Below are 7479 nucleotides of genomic sequence, written 5' to 3' on the forward strand. Positions count from 1 at the left end.
ACCATTCTCTTTCACACCCTCTTTTTATCGGCATCTCCTTGTCCCCATTCTTGTGCTGTTCTTCTGGGAGACTTCTCTAAAGCAAGTGCTGATCTGGGAAGTTTTACAGATTGAGCTCCTTGATAACCACTTGTTCTCCCCGGTAACCGCTGCTCAGGTTCTCTGATAAGAGATAAGATTTGGTTCTCTGAGCAGCACAAAGATAAATAGTGTTTCACCTGTGACCATCAGTGTTCCCCAGATCTGGCTGAACATCATGCCAAGGAAGCACCGACATCTTCTGCAGCCTGCAAGGCCCCATAGGACCCGCCTCCTGTGTCACATGACCTCATCTCCCATCTTACTTCTTCTGCATACCACGATTAGCAGTTTCTTGAGCCATCTAGCTTGTCCTCATCTCAAAGCCTTCACAGTTGTTCCCTCTGCCTCAGATGCTCCTTTCACATCATTCAGATTTCTTCTTTCTTCCTTGAAGAGGCCTTCCTGCAGTACTCAAATTCAAACAGTGCTGTCCCCAATCTCCTTGACTGCCTATTCCTCTATCCTGCTTTATGTGTCTCACTGGCACTGTTCGCTAAATGTCTCTTTAATTACTTGTTTATCTTTCTCTCTCACTGGAATATAAGTTCCATGAGAGCAAGGATTTGTGTTGTTCACAACGCATTCCTAGAGATTCTGATCCTATAGGTTAGCAGTCAGGCCCAGAAATGTCTTTAATAAACAGCTCAGATAATTTTGAACAAACTAAACAGAACAGTATTTCGGAGGCACTAACTAAAATTTCTCTAAGCCTGAGGTGGTGGTGGTTGTTGGGGGTCTATTTTGCTATTCATTTGATAACATGGATGACTCTTGTTTTGTTAGTTTTTAAAACAAAGAAAATGAAAAAATATCTTCTTAACAAGTCCAAAATGCCCATGGCTCAATGTCTTGACCAATGAGGAAGTATTTAAATAGTGATAATGATAACTTCCGAAGGAAATGGACAGCACGGACTGCCTGGAGAGATTGGTATAATCCAAATAATTGGGAAATCGATGATTGTATATTGAAGAAAGTAAACTCTACTAATTTATTGGCCCCAGTATATGAAGCATTTATCATGGTATTATTGTGATCATATTTTGCCCCTTTTCAGCTCCTGTCACATACCATTTTGTGGAGGTTTTCCTACTTTTTCTCCACACTCAGTATCTGCATTACATCACCAATTCCTCTTAAGTGGCTTAGGTGGGTTATACTACATGCCTGAGAGAAATGTGGTGGAATCTTTGATCCAAATCTCAATTGTTTATGTTGGTTCTTTCTGGGTCAGAAGTGGTCCTGGCCTGAGATTGTCTCTCCTGGATCTTAGACTTCTCCAGCTCCCAACTGTTGGAGTAATTCTGGAGTGGCAAGTGGCTGTCAGACTCACTGGTACCAGGGGGACATGTTGCCTAGATTTTGGTTCTGAGAGAATCAAAAGTTCTCTCAGTAAGTGTCACAGAACTTCAAGGGATTCCCTACCTTCTGTCCTCTCCCCACCATGAAATGTTTTTTTCAATTGTCTTTTTTTTTAAAGATACATAGATCACAAAAAATGTAACATTAAGAAATATAAGAGGTTCCCATATACCCCACCCCCACTCCTCTTTCGTCATTGTGGCACATTCATTGCATTTTGTGAATACATTTTGGAGCACTGCTGCACTGCATGGTGCATGCAACAATTATAATTTACACTGTAGTTCACACTCTCCCCCAGTACATTCAGTGGGTTATGGCAGGATATATAAGGTCCTGCATCTGTCCCTGCAATATCATTCAGGACAACTCCAAGTCCCAAAAATGTATCATATCATACCTCTCCATCCCTCTCCCTGCCCTCAGCAACTACTGTGGCCACTGTCTCCACATTAATGATACAATTTCTTCCATTGCTAGAGTCACAATAGTTCTATAGTAGAATACCAGTAAGTCCACTCCAATCCTTATTTTATTTCTCCATCCTATGGACCCTGGGACTGTGATATCCACACTACCTCTAAATTGAGAGGGGGCTTAGATCCCACATGGTTGATGGATGCAATTCTTCTGCTTGCAGTTGTAGGCAGTCTTGGTTCCCTGGTGTGGTGGTTGACCATCTTCACCTCCCCATTAGGGGATAAGCCCAACAAACCGGAGAATAGGAGTTGCAGCTCTGCTGAGGCTCAGGGCCCAACTGGCACATGGCCAGTCCAGAGATTCAAGTCTCCTGAATATACACCAACACCAGTGCTAACCACAGGTTCAGTAAAAATGACAAAAGAGGCATGTGTAGGAAGGTCACATCTGAGTCCAATTCCACCACACTCAGGAGCACAAATTTCAAAGTAGGGCCCACTGAGAAGGCACTGAACTCCATAGCCATCTGCCATGACCATGTATGGCATGCAGCAAAAACAGTACAGAGAGGAAAATTCATAGCCATAAATTCAAACATCAAAAAAGAAGAGTTAAAATTGAAGACCTAACTGCACACTTGGAAGAATTAGTAAAAAAACAACAAACTAACCACAAAGGAAGAAGAAAGAAAGAACAAAGATCAGAGCAGAACTAAATGAAATAGAAAATAATAAAGCACTAGAAAAAATAAACAAAACAAAGAACTGGTTCTTTGAGAAGATCAATAAAAATAACAAACCCTTAGCTAGATTAACAAAGAAAGAGAGAGAGAGGATGCCCCCATGGAATTTTAAGGAAGATAACGTCTGAGGAAGACTAAGATAAAAAAAGGAAAAATTTTCAAATAGAACAAGGTCTATTGTTTGCAGGGCAGACGTTAGGAGAAGGAATGGGAGGATTAAACAGAGCAAAGGAAACTGAATGCAAAGAAGGCAGTGAGAAGGAGCAGAGATGCTAATCCAGAACCTAAAAAACCCTAAGTGGTCAGAAGAGGAACCATGACACAGGCACTGTTTTCACTGTGTACTGTTTCAATGCCTGAAATCCCGAAGTATTTTCTAACACCCTTCTAGTGGCATCTTTTGGAGTAAATTAACAGAATTGTCTGACAATTAACTATATTGCCTCTCACTGTAGTCAAACCTCCACACAGCGATCAAGAGTCCCCTCACCCCTTTGGCATTTATAAACAGTTGTCAGGCTGTCTTTTTTTTTTTTTCCCCCTCCCAAAATTGACATTAATAGATTTCAGTTAATTAAAATCAAGATACATTATTCCAATTCCACATTTATTCAACATTATAAATTTTTAAAAATAGAATCCAATTGAATTGCATGGAAACAGGATCTACAGGTGTGAGAAAAATTATCCAGTGCTTCAGTGGTTCCAACCCCTTCCCTAGCCCCAAACATAACACAAACTAGGGCCACATCTTTTTTTTTTTTTTTTTTGAATGTGAGAGTGCAGGCTTGTGGTCAACATAATTGCATGTCATTGGGCACAAGTGTCTTTGATATTGAAGTTTGAATTTTTCAAGTTTATTATATAAAATATAGATTACGGCATAAATCCTATGAATCCCATTCATATAACCTTTCTTAACTGACTCAGTAACGTAGTTTTCTAGCCTAATTTCTTAATCACTGATTTACCAAGCTGCACATGGTATAGTCTTCTCTCTTCCATCCACCTTCTAACCGGTAAGGGTCATTTCCCTTGCTCTTTCTGTTCTGCTAGTCAATTTGCTCATTTCTGGGAAAACCGGCACATTACTCTAGCTGCACACTCACAGTTATATATACAATTAATATTTATTGTGTGCTAACTGGGCACGTGGTCTTGTGTTAGGCACTGAAAAGGGTTCTGGAGGCCACTGATTTATGGAGCCCCCGCTGTGGTGTTCCAGCTGCTCTCTTCTCCCTGTGGCCCCAGATTCCCTCTGCATAGCTTATCTCTTTCCTGAGAGTAGAGTACAGAACTCCCCCAGCATTAAAATCTACCAGCATTAAAGATTATCGCTGTGGAAGGGAAAAGGTTTTATGGTGGATCTGGGGAAGTACTGTATATTGTATATATGAATTTCGGTGATCTAAGACTCTTGTGAAGCTGACATTATGTTGGGATTCACTTTACGGGAAGTTTTGGATCACAGAGTGGTTCAACAATGGCAGCGGAGGAATACTGATATGGGATGTTATTGACAGGATATATATGGCTGACAGGGAGTTATACAGGGCATATGCCCAGGGTATATAGTAATGTCTAGATATACTCATAGTGGAAACAATTAAAAACAACAGCTGGGGGGGGTACTGGGCCCCTGGCCGGGGGGTCACTGTCGTGGACCCTGGGGGAGCAGCGGCAGTCCCCCAGGTGCAACGGCAAGAACCAGGAAGGAAGGAGGGCCCAACAGTGGGCTCCTGATACTAATGGCTATGCTTTTGAGCCTATACACCTGCAATAAGACCAAGGCCTACAGTAGCACTGTGCCTGGGAGTTTCCTCCTGACAGCCTTCATGTTACTCAAATGTGGCCACTCTCACAGCCAAACTCAGCATGTAGATGCAGTGCATTCCCCCCAGTGTGGGACATGACACCTGGGGATGAGCCTCCCTGGCACCGAGGGATCACTACCACATACCAGCTGAAGATGCAACTAGAAAATGACCTTGAATTAAAGGTTCAATACGGATCAGCAGAATATCCCTGTCTACATATAATAACATGACTTCAAAATGCTGTTTGACCTAATGTAAGGGGGAAATGGAAAGGAGAAATGAGATTATAAGGCTATGAGTCTCTAAAAAAGAGTCTGGAGACTGTCAGAAGGAATGCCCTTATGCACAACTGAGCACAGTCTAAGAGACAGATAAAGTAGATACAACCCCAGGTATTGGTTCTTTTGAGGGATAAAGAGACCCACGGGTTCTATGGTCATGGCAGATGGGGTTCACTGCCATGGCAGATGGCCCTTCTTTGGAGCTGGTGTTTCTGCATGATGGAATTGGACTCAGAGGGGATCTCTTCTCACAAGACTTGCATGCTACTCTATTGGAATTGTAGTTGGTGCTGGGCTTTAAGATATATTTAGGGGATTTGAATCTCTGGACTGATAATAAGACACCCAGGCCCAGAGCCTCAACAGACTTCAGCTCCTACACTTTGATTTATTGGACTTACCCCACTCAGCTAACATTGAGTTGAAGAAGGTCAACCACCACACCATGGAGCCTAGAGTGTCTACAACTGAAAGCAGGAGGAGTGCATCCAGAATCCATGTGGCATCTAAGCCCCCACTTGACATAGATGTGCAATGGACACAACCAATCCAATGTCCACAGAGAAAATGTGGAATGGGTGTGGGAAGGGTAGCCATGGTGGCTGCTGGGTTTGGGGAATGGGAGGAAGAGATGAGATGTGGAGGCATTTTCGGGACGTGGAGTTGTCCTGGGTGGTGCTTCACGGACAATTATGGGACATTGTAGATCCCCCCAGGGCCCACTGGATGGAACGTGGGAGAGTGTGGGCTATGATGTGGACCATTGACTACGGGGTGCAGTGATGTTCAGAGATGTACCTACCTGATGCAATGGATGTGTCATGATGATGGGAGAGAGTGTTGCTGTGGGGGGAGTGGGGGGTGGGGGCGGTGGGGTTGATTGGGACCTCATTTTTTTTAATGTAATTTTAAAAAATAATTTTAATAAAAAAATAAAAAATAAAAAAATAAAATAAAAAAAAATTCAAAATAGAGATTCCATCTCCTACCCACCAGACATTTTCTCCCAATTCAAAATACTGTTTTTATTATAGTAAAACAGATAATTATGTTATCTTGATCTTAAAAAGTTCTCATAGGCTCCCCATGCCTAATATTAGGTGTTTTTACCAAATGCTATTTGAACCTGAAAATGCCAAAAGCAAATAAATAATTACTTTGGCCCTACCTTCCTTCTTACGTGGATGGAGAGGTGGTATGGAATAAACTTCTTTATTTCACTAGCCTGCCTCAGTTTCCCCAATGTCACTAAGAACAAATTGACCAGGGATGGGTTTGAGCAAACAACTTTATTTACTCACCTTGTGGTAAGAGAACCACACAGGACAGTATTCCTTTGCTCATTTCCTCCACACCCAGCCCAGGGAAAGTGCTGAATATTCTTTCATGGTAAACATATTGTTTTATACTATTATCAAATATGTTATTAACACTTCTAAAAGAAATGGGGTCCACCATTTAGAAGTCTCTGGATATTACTCAAATCTTTCATATAAAGTACTTTCCTTTTGTCTAACACATTTGCTTGTATGAAAGCATCACGGAGGAGCAGATGTGGCTCAAGCAGTCGAGTGCCCACCTCCCACATGGGAGGTCCAGGTGCTTCCTAAAGAAGACAAAAAAACAATGAGCTGACAATGAGCAAATGAGCAGACAGTGAGCAAAAACAACAAGCAAACACAATAAGCAGACACAAAGCAAAAATGAACAAGCAGGAAGTGGATACGGCTCAAGCAGTTGAGTGCCTGCCTCTCACAATAGGTCCTGGGTCTGGTCCCCAGTGCTTCCTAAAGAGAAAAAAACACAAAAAAGGGCAGACAACGAGCACAAAACAAGAAGCAGACAGTGAGCAAAAATAACAAGCAAACAGATGAGGGCGCCATCTCTTGGGGGGATTTTTTTTTTTTTAATCATGGAGCTGTTTTAGAGAAAGTACTTCAGTGCACCCATTTTTGTTCTTCACATCTGCTGGTTTCCAGCCTGTTTGCTCCATTTTGTAGAGGAAAAAAAAAGATACACTAACATATTAAGGATAGCTTGGGTTAAACTGATCTGTCTTCTGTGGGGAAAAAATAATTAACTGCCAAATTTAAGTATCTAGTTCTGTCAAGATTGTGAATAGGGAAGGGCGCCCACTATTAATTTTAAAAATCTATTTTGTGTTGTTTTCCTGGAATGTATTACCAAGTTCCTGGAGTAAAAAATGTGAGAAAAGTCACATTCCCAGGGAGACAAGTTGGAAAAGTCATGCCTGCCTTGGGTCAGGGGCCACACAGATGCAAGAAGGATGCTGGACAGAAGGGCCCAAGCTTCTCACCCACCTATCAAGGACCTTTCTCCTGGCAAAAGCACCTGCATGTGCTGTCATCCTGGATTCTTAAGAAGCAACCACTTGCTGGCTCATAAAGCTGAGAACGTTCAGAGGGTACAGGAATTTCTATGACAGGGTAGTATATACATTCCTTAGGAATCTTACGTTCTGAAAATGACAATTAGCAGGGTTTATGGGGTATAGGGAGGGTTAGGGCAGACCACTCAAACTCTAACCAATTTCTAACTAGAGAACCAACAAATGAGTACCTGAGGATATAACTTGGACTTCCCATCTAAGCTGAAGACTGCCGTAGTGGATACTAACAACGGACAAAAATAAGACAACTTAATTAGAGGATGGTGGAGCAGACCTCAGCTCAGTGGGTCTTCTCCTAAGCTGTGCTGGGGGGTTACTGAGCACCTTGCCAACAGCCTAGAACGTAACAAGGTTCACAAGGCTGGG

This window comes from Dasypus novemcinctus, chromosome 14 (genome assembly GCF_030445035.2).
Source record: "Dasypus novemcinctus isolate mDasNov1 chromosome 14, mDasNov1.1.hap2, whole genome shotgun sequence".
NCBI classification, from domain to species: Eukaryota; Metazoa; Chordata; class Mammalia; order Cingulata; family Dasypodidae; genus Dasypus; species Dasypus novemcinctus.